Here is a 15,997-nt window from a genome sequence, read left to right on the forward strand (position 1 = left end):
AAGGGAATCGAGGGGGCGGGGGGGTCCTTATCCCCTCCTGGCATCGACGCCGGCGAGGTGGCTGGGGCGGGACGAGCCCCTGTAGCGACTGGTCGGAGGAACAGAGCGATCGACCGGGGTGGGGATTGGGCTGGCTGGGTCGGTCTGTTGGGCTAGGCCCATTGGGAGTCAGGGGGGTTTCTTTTTCTTTTGCTTCTTTTCTTTTTCCATTTTCTTTTAGCTAGGAAATGTATTTTGTACAATGTGGGACTTGGCCAGATAAATACCTTGCATTTACCAGCACTGACACAAAAAGTTTGGGAGGCTTTCGAGTTTCTTTGAAATTTTCATAAATGGAAAGGCATTTAAATGATTGTTGAAGCCACTGTTATATTCACAAAAGGGGATTTAAACACTTTACATAAGTGTTGGGTCACCACCATAATTAGTTATGGAATATTTGCCACACTTTGAACATTTTATTTTGCATGTTTGAGAAACTTGAATTTTGGACTTTAATTTGAATTTGAATTTGAATTATGATTTGGATAAAGTGAGGATTAGCAACAGTAATGTGATGACATGGCACCATTAATGAGGGATTACTGTAGCTTAATTATCCGGGCGTCACATGGTGCCTCTCCGATGATGTGTGAGTAGTTCATTCTAGACCTACGGGTCCGTAGTTAGTAGCTAGATGGCTTCCTCTCTCTCTCTTTTGATTTTCAATACAATGGTCTCTTGGAGATCCATATGATGTATCTATTTTTGCGGTGTGTTTGTTGGGATCCGATGAACTTTGAGTTTATGATCAGATCTATGTTTTTATCCATGAAAGTTATTTGAGTCTTCTTTGATCTCTTATATGAATAATTGCTTATAGCCTCGTATTTCTTCTCCGAAATTTGGGTTTTGTTTGGCCAACTTGATCTATTTATCCTGCAATGGGAAGAGGTGCTTTGTGATGGGTTCGATCTTACGGTGCTTGATCCCAGTGACAGAAGGGGAACCGACACGTATGTATCGTTGCTATTAGGGATAACAAGATAGGGTCTATTTCTACATAAATATATCTTGTCTATGTCATGTCATCGTTCTTATTGGATTACTCCATTTTTCCATGAACTTAATACATTAGATGCATGCTGGATAGCGGTCGATGTGTGGAGTAATAGTAGTAGATGCAGGCAGGAGTCGGTCTACTAATCTTGGACGTGATGCCTATATAATGATCATTGCCTTGATATTGTCTTGATTATTTGAAGTTCTATCAATTTCCCAACAGTAGTTCGTTTACCCATCGTTTGTTATTTTTCTCGAGAGAAGCCACTAGTGAAATCTACGGGCCCCGGGTCTCTTCTTTATTATATTTGCCTACGTGATCTATTTTTATTTGCTTTTATTTTCAGATCTATTAAACCAAAAATACAAAAATACCTTGCTGCAATTTATTGTTATTTATTTATATCACATTCCCGTGAGATCTATTTATCCAATCTACTACAATTTTATCTATCTTTTTACCCGTGAGGGATTGACAACCCCTCTCTTATGTCGGGTTGCAAGTATTTGTTCTTTGTGTGCAGGAGCTGTTTACGTGGTGTTGCGTGGTTCTCCTACTGGTTTGATAACCTTGGTCTCATCACTAAGGGAAATACCTACCGTTTATGTGCCACATCATCCCTTCCTCTTTGGGGAAATACCGACGTAGTTCAAGCAAACATCACCCTAGTTTATGTGCTACTTCGTAAGGGACCGATTTGGATCCAAATGTTTAATGCTATGGTTAGATTATATCTTAATACTTTTCTCGTAGTTGCGGATGCTTGCGAGGGGGTTAATCATAAGTGGGAGGTTTGTTCAAGTAAGAACAACACCCAAGCACCGGTCCACCCACATATCAAATTATCAAAGTAGCGAGCACGAATCAAACCAACATGATGAAAGTGACATGGTGAAATTCCTGTGTACCCTCAAGAATGCTTTGCCTATTATAAGAAACCGTTTTGGCCTGTCCTTTGCCACAAAATAATTGGGCTACCTTGCTGCACTTTATTTACCTTTACCATTACTAGCTCGTTACAAATTATCTTGCTATCAAACTACCTGTTACCGACAATTTCAGTGCTTGCAGAAAATACCTTGCTGAGAACCACTTGTCATTTCCTTCTGCTCCTCGTTGGTTCGACACTCTTACTTATCGAAAGGACTACTATTGATCCCCTATACTTTTGGGTCATCAAGACTCTTTTCTGGCGCCGTTGCCGGGGAGTGAAGCGCTCTTGATAAGTGGAAATTGGTAAGGAAAAATTATTACTATGTGCTGAAATTTATTGTCACTTGTTACTATGGAGAACCATCCTTTGAGGGGTTTGTTCGGGGTATCTTCACGTCGACCGGAACCACAATTAGTTGCCCCTCAACCTACTGCACCTACTGAAAATATTGGTTATGAAAATCCTTCGGGTATGATAGAACAACTGCTAGCTAATCCTTATGCAGGAGATGGAACTGAACATCCTGATATGCACTTGATATATGTGGATGAAATTTATGGATTACTTAAGCTTGCAGGTTTATCCGGAGATGAAGCTAATAAGAAGGTTTTCCCTTTATCTTTGAAGGGAAAAGTATTGACATGGTATAGGCTACGCGATGATATTGGATCTTGGAACTAGAATCGATTGAAATTGGAATTTCACCCCAAAAAATATCCTATGCATCTAGTTCATCGTGATAGAAATTATATATATACTTTTTGGCCTCGTGAAGGAGAAAGTATCGCCCTAGCTTGGGGGAGGCTTAATGTTATATTCATGCCCCAATCATGAGCTCTCAAGAGAAATTATTATTCAGAATTTTTATGCTCGGCTTTCTCATGATGATCGATCCATGCTTGATACTTCTTGTACTGGTTCTTTTATGAAGAAGACTATTGAATTCAGGTGGGATCTTTTAGAAAGAATTAAACACAACTCTGAAGATTGAGAACTGACGAAGGTAAAGAGTCAGGTATTAATCTTGAGTTTGATTGTGTTAAATCTTGTATGAATACCGATGCTTTTCACAAGTTTAGCACTAAATATGGACTTGACTCTGGGATAGTAGCCTCTTTTTGTGAATCATTTTGCTACTCATGTTGATCTCCCTAAGGAGAAGTGGTTTAAATATCATCCCCCTATTAAATAAAAAATTAAAAAATGGTCATAGTCAAAGATGAAACTATTATTTACAATGTTGATCTAGTTGTGCCTAATGTTTATATTGAAAAACCACCTTTCCCTGTTAGGATAAAGGAACATGCTAAGGTTTCAACTGTGGTTCGCAAAAGTAATATTAAAGCACCTAGACATCCTAGCAAATTAAAGTAGAACCTAGTGTTGCCATGGTTAAAGATCTCCTGGTAGAAAATATTGATGGGATGTTATTTACTTCTGTGATGAAGCTGCTAGAATTGCTAAACCTGATGAAAAAGATAAACAAGACTGTTGTTGGCATGCTTGTTGTCTTAGTCAAAATAGAAGATCACTGTTATCATGGTTTACGTGACTTAGGTGCTAGTGTGAGTGCTATTCCTTTTACCTTATATCAAGAAATTATGAATGATATAGCACCCCGCTGAAATAGAAGACATAGATGTTACTATTAAACTTGCTAATAGAGACACCATCACACCAGTTGGGATTGTTAGAGATGTTGAAGTCTTGTGTGGGAAAATAAAATATCCTACTGATTTTCTAGTTCTTGGTTCCCCACAAGATGGCTTTTGTCCCATTATCTTTGGTAGACCTTTCTTGAACATTGTTGATGCTACTATAGATTGCCATAAACAAACTGTCAGTGTTAGCTTTGGTGATGAATCTCATGAATTTAATTTCTCTAAGTTTAGTAGACAACCCCATAAGAAAGAATTACCTAGTAAGGATGAAACAATTGGTCTTGCTTCTATTGCCATGCCTCCTACTGATCCATTAGAACAATATTTGCCCGACCATGAAAATGATATGCACTTGCGTGAAAGAAATGAAATAGATAAAATATTCTTTGAACAACAACCTCTGCTTAAACACAATTTGCCTATTGAAACTCTAGGAGGTCCTCCTCCACCTAAAGGTGATCCTGTGTTTGAATTAAAACAATTGCCAGACACTTTGAAATATGCTTATCTTGATGAGAAAAATATATATCATGTTATTATTAGTGCTAACCTTTCAGAACATGAAGAAGAAAGATTATTGAAAATTCTGAAGAAGCACCGAGCTGTTATTGGGTATACTCTTGATGATCTTAAGGGCATTAGTCCCATTCTCTGTCAACACAATATTAATATGGAACCTGATGCTAAACCGATTGTTGATTACCAACGACGTTTGAATCCTAAAATGAAAGAAGTGGTAAGAAGCTAAATATTAAAGCTTCTGGAAGCAGGTATAATCTATCTGTAAGTCTCGTTCATTGTGTCCCTAAGAAGGGAGGTATCACTGTTGTTCCTGATGATAAAAATGAACTTATTCCACAAAGAATTGTCACTAGCTATAGAATGGTAATTGATTTTAGAAAAATTAAATAAAGGAACTAGAAAAGATCATTACCCTCTCTTTTATTGATCAAATGTTGGAAAGACTATCTAAGCACACACACTTTTGCTTCCTTGATGAATATTCTGGTTTTTCTCAAATACTTGTTTCACAACCTGATCAAGAGAAAACCACCTTTACTTGTCCTTTTGGAACTTATGCTTATAGACGTATGCCTTTTGGTTTATGCAACGCACCTGCTACCTTTCAAAGATGTATCACCGTTATATTCTCTGATTTTTGTGAAAAGATTGTTGAGGTTTTCATGGATGATTTCTCTGTTTATGGAACATCTTTTGATGATTGCTTAAGCAACCTTAATCGAGTTTTGCAGAGATGTGAGCAAACTAATCTTGTCTTGAATTAGGAGAAGTGTCACTTTATGGTTAATGAAGGTATTATCTTGGAGCATAAAATTTCTGAACGAGGTATTGAGGTGGATAAAGCTAAAGTTGATGCAATTGAGAAGATGTCATGTCCTAAAGATATTAAAGGTATTCGTAGTTTCCTCGGTCATGCTGGTTTCTGTAGGAGATTTATTAAATACTTCTCTAAAATTTCTAGGCCTCTTACAAATCTTTTACAAAAGGATGTTCCATTTGTTTTTATGATGATTGTGTAGAAGCCTTTGAAACACTTAAGAAAGCCTTAACTTCTGCACCTATTGTTCAGCCACCTGATTGGAACTTGCTTTTTGAAATTATGTGTGATGCTAGTGATTATGATGTTGGTGTTGTTCTAGGACAGAGAGTTGATAAGAAGTTAAATGTTATCCATTATGCTAGCAAAACTCTAGACAGTGCTCAACGAAATTATGCTACTACTGAAAAAGAACTTTGAGCAGTTGTGTTTGCTTGTGATAAATTCAGATCTTATATTGTTGATTCCAAAGTAACTATTCAACCAAGGACTATCTTATACCAGCATGGTGCATAAAAGAAAAATGAAAAATAAAAACAAAAGGCGCTCCAAGAATTTGCGCATATCATGTGATGAATAAAAATATAGTTCCAAGTAAAATTACCAATAGTCATTAGAAGAAAGAGGGGATGCCTTCCGGGGCATCCCCGAGCTTAGTTGCTTGGGAGTCCTTGAATATTACCTTGGGGTGCCTCGGGCATCCCAAAGCTTAGGATCTTGACACTCCTTATTCCTTCATCCATCGTGATCTCACCCAAAACTTGAAAACTTCAATCACACAAAACTTCACAAAATCCTCGTGGGATCCATTAGTATAATAAAGCAAATCACTACTTTAAATACTGTTGCAAACCCATCCATATTTTATTTTTGCATTATAACTACTGTACTCTAACTTCACCACAACTTATTTCACCGATACAGTCCATAGATTCATCAAAACATGCAAAACAATGCATCAAAAACAGAACAGTCTCTAGAAATCTGAACATTGACCATACTTATGTAGCTCCAAAAATTCTGAAAAATTAGGACAAAATAAAAAATTTGCATAGCAGTACTGTGTAAAAATTTCATAAACTTTTGACATTCCTGTAAAAAAATGTAAATTCACGCACCACAGACAGAGTTCCTGTTTTTGCACTATACATACCAAACAAGCAATTTAATCATCCTAAAGGCAAATTTTGGCACATTATTTTTATAATACAATGGATTTGTACAAGGGGATAATTATTTTTGTTGAAAAGCTTCTGTAATTCAAGATTTGCAAAGTTTCCATGGGCATGAAGAAAGTTCAAGGAGCTCCCCCACTTCAACGGTGCTCGTTTTTTTACTTCCACTTTTCTTTTTGAAAAAGTTTCAGGTTCCCCTCTATATTTTTTGTTTTTAAACTTTATAAAAGCACTCAATAGAATAAAATGACTCTCTAAAACTTCTGGATTGTCTCCCAGGCGCTTTCTTTAAAGCCGTTAGGCTAGACATAAAGTGCTCAAGCAATGGATCCACCCGGATCCCAAGGTATATCAAAGCCAATTTTAATTAGCAATGATTTGTAATTTAGTATTGAGCACAAAGCAACATATATCATGCAACAACGAAGTCTAACTCTCTTCCTATGCATCGTCATGTCATAAAAGAACAATTCATGCACATCAAGTAAAGGTCAATGCATAGCATAAATAGTTTCTTGCAATTTTATCGTATTGGAAACATAGAGAGGCGGAGATGTGGTTCCTCTCTGGTAATAATTGCAAGTAGGAGCAGCAAGCACATGCATATTATATTCATCAATAAATCATCATGTGTAGTGGTAAAACGCAACCCATCAATGTAATCCTTAATAAGAGCAAACTTCTCCGATATAGTGTAGTTGGGGGATTCAAAAAGATAATAGGACTATCATGTGTGGGTGCAATAGAGACAATTTCTTTCATAACATAAGGAACTATAGCAAGTTCATCTCCATAAGCATCATTCATATTGGCATCATGGCCACAAGCATAGCAAGCATCCATTTTATCAAAAAAGCATATTTCAAACGAATCAATGGGATCATAGCATTCACCCTTCGGTAAGCACGAAGGGAAATTAAACAATGTATGAGTTGAAAAGTTACTCTCATTAGAAGGTGGGCACGGGTAGCTAACCCACTCTTTCTCCCTTTGTTCTTTGCTCTCCTCCTCATCTTTTTTATCCAATGAGCTCACAGTGTCATCAATTTCTTCTTCCATAGATTCCTGTAAAATATTAGTCTCTTCTTGAACAGCAGAGACTTTCTCAATAAATTCATTAATATCGACATTATATTCATAATTCTCATAGAAATATTTAAGTATAGAAAAATTTTCAGGTCTATAAACAGCATCATCAAAATTTTCATATTTTTCAAACAAATATTCAATTTCATAAGCACCCTCAAAAACAACAAATTCTTCTATTCGTTCCACATCATAGTAATCATATATACCATTAGCATAAGAAGTCAAGGTTTTATTTAAAACAATAATGAGGCTAGCCAACTCACCTCCAGAAGGCTCCCCCGCTTGGGCCTTCGTGGGCCAGATCTGGCTCTCGGACACGTCTAAGCCGTTAGATCTTCAGAACGGTCAAACTCGATTTTCACCTCACGGTTGTTTTCATTGGCCAATGACTGATGGGCTCGTCTCGCACGCTCGTTGGCTGGTTAAACTTTGTTCGTGTCCCCAAGGGAATTTGCCAATCCGCTCCGCCCGCGCTTCAAAACCCTAGCCGCCAGCCCTGCTCGTCCCCTCCTCCCCGCTCCCTCCATCCTCTCACATGTCGCCGCCCCTCTTCTCCCCGCTCGCCTCGGCCGCCTCCTCTCCTCCGCCGTGTCGTCGGCCCCCTCCCTCCTCCTACCTCCTCCTCCCTCCTCTCAGTCCCGTGCCAGCCGCCGCCCAAACCCTAGCCCCCGTTTCCCTCGATCCCCACAGTAACCGCATCCATAGCCAGCCGCTCCTTCTCACAGCCGCCGCACCATTCCTCCCTTCCGCCCCCTCCTCCTTCCCGGATCCCCACCACGGCGCCGACCTGCAGGCAAAGGGCGACAAAGAGTGGCAGACGAGGACAACGAGGGAGAGAAAGAAGGGAGATAAAAAGGAGGCCGGCGGGCGGCGGCGAGGCCCAGCGACTAGCGCCTCTCCGCCTCAAGCCCCGGCATCACCGCCACCAGATCCACCTCGCAACCTCTCTTCCTACCCTGTCTGACTGTTGTGTGGTCGCGTCAGGCCCATGCCGGCGCCACCGCCACCACCGCAGCCGCCGCCGCTGGATGGCTCCGTCGGTCCCTCCCGCTCCAGATTGAAAACTGAGAGAGCGACGGGAGGGAAGAAGGGGGTCGGGGGAGGGGAGAGCACGGGAGAGAAGGCGAGCTCGCGGCTGACCGCAGCGTGCAAGGCGGACGGGTGAGAAAAGGTGAGCTTCTCTAAATCCTTCTCCCCTTCACGCCCCTTGCAAATTTTTCTTATTTCAGATCATATGAAAGTGAGTATAGTCTTGTTGGCAATTGCATCTGCTATTTCTTTCTTTGCTTTTTCCATTTCCTACAAGAAGATACCAAACATTGTCTCATGATGATTGTGTTGGCCGCAGGGGCGCCGCGAGGAGTGGAGTAAGCTAAATACCTGACTGGTTGGATCGTTTTTGGGTTCTTTACAGATTTGCCGACTTCAAATGGGTATCTCATAGTTGAAGCAAATGGTGGTCTGAATCAACAACGTCTTTCTGTAAGTTCCTGGACCACGTTAGATACAGCAAGCAAGCAATACCATTGCTATTACCTATAAAAAAGTCCAGTGCCGTATGAATCCATTGACACCACTATGTAACTTGAAGTCATGTACTATCACTTTGATTGAGACGGCTTTCATCAATAACTTTGTACTGGAAAGGCATTAGTACTATCTTTGTACATACATAGGTGTATTATTCATCCAAAGATCACCGATATTTGCTTTCATCTTTTTGGTCACATGCCATCAGATCTTCTGTTGAGAGATATATTTCTTCTGACCTGAGAGCTTGAGAATTAGGCTCTGGTCTCTACCATTTGCTGTGATGTGGATGTCTCATTTTGTAAAGTCCTTAGAACCTTCACACTATGCTGAGTAATAATTATTGACAGTGCAGTTCCATTTTTTTTCTCAATACAGATCTGCGATGCAGTTGCTGTGGCCAGCTTGCTTAATGCAACTCTTGTGATCCCAATATTTCATTTGAATAGCGTTTGGCGCGATCCTAGGTAACTAATGCTATTTTGTTTGCTCACTGCTTTGTTTCTTAACATTAGATAAATAATTGCATTTTTATATGATGGATGCATGTCTGGAGCAGTTGTCTCTTGCTCGGTGTTTTAGTGTCTAGAGCAGTTTGTTTGACTTCTAAAGTTCACTTCTGTTAGTTATAAACCCGTGAATATTTTTGAAATTCTACTTTTTGTTCTAATATGTATTGGTTCTTCCTGATGTTTTGTTTCTCAGCAAATTTAGTGATATTTTTTATGAAGATCGTTTTATTGGGACACTCAGACAACATGTAAGAGTTGTGAAGGAACTCCCAAAAGATGTCCTGCTGCGTTTCAATCATAATATAAGCAGCATACCAAATATGCAAACTAAAGCCTACTCATCCCGAGACCATTATGTTCAGAAGGTGCTTCCGAATGGAGTTAGGGTATGGTAAACGCTCACCACCTCAGAAATAATAGGAGAGGCCTTGTTTGAGAATGGGTTTCATTATATATCTATTCTATGCAGGGTTGTGCGCATCGCCCCATTCTCGAATAGATTGGCTCAGTCAGTTCCATCGAATATCCAGGCCTTGAGGTGTTTGGTAAACTACGAGGCTCTACGGTTTGTCGAACCAATAAGGGTTCTTGCAGACTAATATGGTTGTTCGAATGATGAAAAAGAGTTCTTTGGCTGGTGGGAAATATGTCTCGGTGCATCTCCGTTTCAAAGAGGTCTCAATATACTCTCTCTTGTGAGTTAACTATTACATAGTTCTTCCGTCACACTAAAATTTGCGCACACTGTTTAGGATATGGTGGCTGGAAGGAGAAAATTGAAATGGAAAATGCCCGTGAAAGGAGCTGGAGAGGGAAGTTTCACTGACCTGGTCGAGTTATCAATCCCGAGGCAAACAGAAGGGATGGGAAATGCCCACTTACTCCTCTAGAGGATAGGAATTTTTTCACTGGTTAAAGCACTTGTGTGGATATATGTACACCCAATGATGCATTCGTATTTCAGGACATTAATTAACATCACAATAGGCCTGTTATACTAGAATTGATGTTTGTTGCTTAGTTTGTGATGCTTCAGGTCAATAATAATAACCTTTAAGTTCAGTGCCATCAGTTGCGTCTCTTTAGTAGCATTCAGAACAAATTTAGAAGCTTTCAAATATGTAAATATACTCACTAGAGCTAATATGTTAACTGACTGAATTTGAGCAGGTTGGTATGATGCTGCGAGGCATGGGGTTTGACAATACAACCTTCCTCTATGTTGCCTCCGGTAAAATATACAATGCTGCAAAATACATGGGTCCCCTTCGCCAGATGTTCCCTCTTTTACAAACCAAGGACACTCTTGCATTGTCTGAAGAGCTTGCTGAGTTTGAGGTATTGTTTCCGCCAGCCAGCCCATCAGCCTAGCTGGATGTCGTTCTGAATGTCAGATGAATATGCATGCATTGAACTGTTCATCAATTCACATTGAATCTTCATACCGTTACTCACCAACCTATTCTCTGTAGGGGTACTCTTCTCGGTTAGCAGCATTAGATTACACCATCTGTGTTCAGAGCGAAGTGTTTGTGACCACTCAAGGGGGGAACTTCCCTCACTTTTTGATGGGACACAGGTGTTACCTGTTAGGAGGGAATGCAAAGACAATAAAACCCGACAAACGGAAGTTGGTCTTATCTTTTGATGACCCAAATATCAGGTCAGTTTGAGCTGCCATTATATCGTCAACAAAGTATTACAAATCACATCGAATCAGTTTCAGTTTTGAGTATATGCTGGAATCTTTCACCAAATCAAACTGCTGAAGCAGTTCGCTGCCCTTGTTATTCCTTCACCATCCAAGACTGTAGCTATTGCCTACTTTTCGGAACGCATTAGCCATGTTAACAAATTGAAATACATCTCCGAGTTGATCTTCACATACATGCTCTAAATATTTGCCCATCTTTGCTTAACGTGTAAATGGATATAGTGGTATATGAAACTCAAATTGTTTCTTTGAACTGCAGATGGAATCGATTCAACCACCACATGCTAGAAATACTGCACCATAGTGACATAAGGGGCATCACATTCAGGAAACCTAATGATTCCATATACACCTTCCCAATGCCTGATTGCATGTGCCAACAAGATGGAATATGATCTAGGCGTTAGCATACATAACTGAGGGATGCATATCCTCTGCCTTTGTGCAACAAAGGCACCAAAGGCATGGCATTGTTGACTGCATGATCAGGATTTGATGGTCATGATGAAAACTGGAGTGAAATAAAGCATTTGGTGCTTCTCAGGAGATTCTGAAACCCTCTGGCATACCCCAAATCGTTCGATTCTGGATATAATGGTCAAAAGGTGCCTAATGACAATGAATTCCGTAGGATCAGAAATTGAGAGGATGCGAGGTATTTTGTAAAGTTAGTAATCTGTAGGTAGTCCACCATATAGCAATCTCCATTTGTTCAATCTGTCTGTAGGTTGTAAAGAGAAAAGAGCTACGAGATTGGGTTGTAGATATGAGTACAACCTGAGTGCCTCGATGTATATTCGAAAAACAAGGGCTAACAACAACAAAGAAAGGAAGTATATCATTACTCATCAGTGCTTGTTCTCGCATTTCATCTTGCCCTTGACAATTCATATTTATGAGCATGTTCTTACAGTTCAGACCTAACGTTCTTTTTTCTTTCCTTGGGCACTTCCTCAAGAATCTTGTTGAGGTGTCTGTTTCCCCTCTTTGTGTCATGAATGATTGTGATGGCTGCAGGGTCTTCGCAAGGAGTTGAAGGCATATAAAAACCATGGATCCTTTGCTCCCCAGGCCGCAAAATTATCACAGTGATGTCTACGACCTCCTCCTAGATGTATTAATCTCAATCTCATGTTTGGTTTTCTTCCCTTTTCTCTTCTAATGATGTAATTTCTTTTACTAAGATAACACCATGTTTGTTGTAATGCCTTATTTGATGTAGGATCCCTTTTCTACTTTGAATGATTTTACTGTATATATTTCTTATTTAGTTTAGTTCATCATTCAGAGACGGTGGAATATTTTTGTCCTTCACAGGTTAAATGAGCATTGCGTAGTCCTTTACAGGTTAAATGAGCATTGCGTAAAAGTATGTCTAAGTTCTCTTTCTTCAAGTGCTTCAAGTAAATGAAATTGTCTATTTCGAATTTAATACCTTTTAATAATAATCATAATGAGAGAGGGGTATGCTTCTCTCTCTCTCTCTCTCTCTCTCTCTCTGGAAATGTGTTTGAATCGCATAAAAAGAGTTCGTAGTTCTTATTCATACTTGAAACACGTGAGGCTCTGCAAATTAAACCATGTTTTTTTTTCAAGGCGCATATGGATTTAGCAGACCACAACTAATGACTGTATATACATGGCCTGTTCTTAGTAAAGGAAACTATTTTCATCGCGAACATGGCTTTAGTTGAAGGTTCTTGCAGCATGAAACTATTTTCATCGACGCCATTTGGTGCAACGGGTCAACTAGTTATCATTAAATTCACATGAAAAGAGAAGGTGTGGAGCCTTCATCCTAGAGCAACAAGTATAACCATTTCTCAAGCATAAATTTCAAGCATACCATTGTCACATTTCAACTTGATCCCATAAGAGTTTTCCTTTTTAAGTCAAGCGATAATACCTAAAGTATTCACGTTGATCCAACATGTCTCCCATTATCAAGTTGAATAGGGTTTTCTCAGGATTATCAAAGTAGTGTTTAGTATTTTCACATAACGAGCATCGAGGATTTTAGGAGGTTCCCCATCTTCATGAGTAGCAAGTACGCCTAATTATTTTTGGTATTTCATGTTCCATATCCATAAGTAAAGATATAAAACAATTTAGAACAGAAAATAAAATCTATTTAGTGATAAAGCAAACAAGCACACACAAGAATATTCACCCAACGCTATTGCTCCCCGGCAACGGCGCCAGAAAAAGGCCTTGATAACCCACAAGTATAGGGGATCAATTGTAGCCTTTCTCGATAAGTAAGAGTGTCGAACCCAACGAGGAGCTAAAAGTAGAACAAATATTTCCTCAAGTTCTATCGACCACCGATACAACTCTACGCACACTTTATGTTTACTTTACCTAGAACAAGTATGAAACTAGAAGTACTTTGTAGGTGTAAAGGGATAGGTTTGCAGGATAATAAAGAGCACGTAAATAAAAGTTCTAGGCTGTTTAGATAAAGAAACAATTAAGTTAGTTTTAGTAGAGAGCTTTTTGTAAAAAAAAGTTATTTGTCCCTAGGCAATCGATAACTAGACCCGTAATCATTATTGCAATTTTATATGAGGGAGAGGCATGAGCTAACATACTTTATCTACTTGGATCATATGCACTTATGATTGGAACTCTAGCAAGCAACTGCAACTACTAAAGGTCATTAAGGTAAAACTCAACCATAGCATTAAGTATCAAGTCCTCTTTACTCCCATACGCAACAACCCACTTACTCGGGTCTGTGCTTCTGTCACTCACGTCACCCACCATAAGAGAATCATGAACATATTGCAACACCCTACATCGGGGATCCCTCACGCTTGCACGATGGAGAGCACCATAGGACAGCACCAAAATACAACATAAAACTCAAACCAATCACGATCATCAATCAACCCATACGACAAAACGGATCTACTCAAACATCATAGGATAGCCATACATCATTGGAAAATAATATATAGCGTTGAGCACCATGTTTAAGTGGATATTATAGTGGGGAGAAGAGGTGTTACACCACTGCATAGAGGGGGAGAAAGTTGGTGTTGACGGTAGCGAGGTTGTTGGTGTAGATCGTCGTCACGATGATGGCCCCGGCGGCACTCCGGTGCCACCGGGAGGGAGGGGAAGAGAGCCCCCTCCTTCTTCTTCTTCCTTGACCTCCCCCTAGATGGAAGGAGGGTTTCCCCTCTGGTCCTTGGCCACCCTGGCGGCGGAGGGCCGAAGGCCCCTCCGAGATTGGATCTATCTCTCTGTTCTCTTTTGTTTCTCGTTCTGTTTTCTGGCCTTTCACCGTTTCTTAAACTTCCGGAGATCCGTTACTACGATTGGGCTAAAATTTTAACACGACTTTTATCCGGATATAAGCTTCCTTGCGGCTGAAGGACACATCCAACCGACCTACGGGGTGGCCACAAGCTTGCCAGGCGCGCCCTGGGTAGGGGGCGCTCCCCTTGAGCTTGTGGGCGCCTCGGGCATCGTCTCGCGTTGATTCCACTTCCCAAAAATCATATATATTCTAGAATAATTCTCGATAAATTTTTATCGCGTTTGGACTTCGTTTGGTATGGATATTCTGGGAAACAAAAAACATGCAACGAACAGGAACTGACACTGGGCACTGGATCAATATGTTAGTCCCAAAAATAATATAAAATGTTGCCAAAATTATATGAAAGTTGTAGAATATTGGCATGAAACAATCAAAAATTATAGATACGACGGAGACGTATCACTCCACATCATTGCAAAAAGCATATCCTCTATGTCGGAATCACCCGACTCCAACAACAACGACGACGAACTCCAATCATTATCCATGTAAAAAATCCATGATTTAATCTACGTATCACTCGTCTCCTAAATTAATACCCATGGAAATCACTAGAAAAATTACGTTTGGCTGCAAGGACGGTGTTGCTTCTTCCCTACCGTCGGCCGGTAGCAAACCCGCCGACCCTACTTCCCCACGGAGGTGCGGCCCCAAACTCGCGGTGCCCGGTGGGCGCGGCGGCTGCGGACATGAATCTACGGCTCAATCGCGCCCGGAGCAACCTCTTCTGACCGCAACAAGGGTTCGAGCAAAGCTCCACGGTGGCGGTGGCAGCGACCACGCGCCCACGGGAAGGAATGGCCACCCGCGAGCTCACAAAGTGGTGAAAAAGATGCGGCGGAGGGCGGCAGAACTACTCGACGGCGCGGAGTGGCCGGGGCAGCAAGAATCGACGGCGAGATGCGGCGGCGGCAGCAAAATGGAGGGCACGGCTGAAACTTCCGCCCCGCCTTCCTAACAATAGGGGAAGCTGGAAATGGGACGGTAAAAACTTCACATATGCCGCACTCAGGGTCGAATGTACTGCTCCCCCAGTAGAAGAAGAAAATCCGGGCTGGAGTTTGTCAGGACCTGCTCGGGTCTTTTTTTACACCATGGAACCGTAAAACGGCTGTTATTTTCCAGGCCAAGTCGTTTTCCGGGATCTACTAGAGCATCTCCAGCCGCGCCCCCAAAAGGCCCCCAGGGCCATTTTTTAGCACCGGCGCTGAAAAAACGGCCCAGTCGCGCCCCAGGAGCCCATTTTCGCCGGTTAGGCCCGGAACTGGCGTCGGCGGACCCAGGCCAAACCCGGCACGCTGGGGACGCCCTGGGGCGCCGGGGCAATTGTTTTTGGAATGAAAGAACGGCAGGCCCACCGAGTCGGCGACCCCCGCGCCTCGTCGTCCTCATCGCCTCGGTTTCCCGCGGGGAATCAATGCCAAGGCTGCCGCCGGTCAGCCTTCCATTGATTCCTCACGGGCGGCGTAGCGCGGCGACGCGCCCCCTCCCGCCACGCGTATACACGTTGCCCCCCTTCCCCGGCTGCTATAAAAGCCGCCCCCTCCCTCGTCGGTGGAAGCACCGGCCCGCAGCCCCCCTCTCTCGCCGCCGACGCCCTCTATTTCCCTCTCTCCTCGTCTAGCCACCGCGTGCGCGCACAGCCAATGGGTGAACTGTTCCCCGGCAACGCG

At 41.6% G+C, this 15,997-nt stretch overlaps 1 pseudogene; it reads left to right on the top strand.

The window, feature by feature from the left end:
- Positions 1–8,228: 8,228 nt before the first annotated feature.
- Positions 8,229–11,847, top strand: LOC109752129 (O-fucosyltransferase 9-like; annotated as a pseudogene).
- Positions 11,848–15,997: the final 4,150 nt, after the last annotated feature.

The sequence above is a fragment of the Aegilops tauschii genome, chromosome 7 (genome assembly GCF_002575655.3).
Source record: "Aegilops tauschii subsp. strangulata cultivar AL8/78 chromosome 7, Aet v6.0, whole genome shotgun sequence".
Classification (NCBI taxonomy): domain Eukaryota; kingdom Viridiplantae; phylum Streptophyta; class Magnoliopsida; order Poales; family Poaceae; genus Aegilops; species Aegilops tauschii.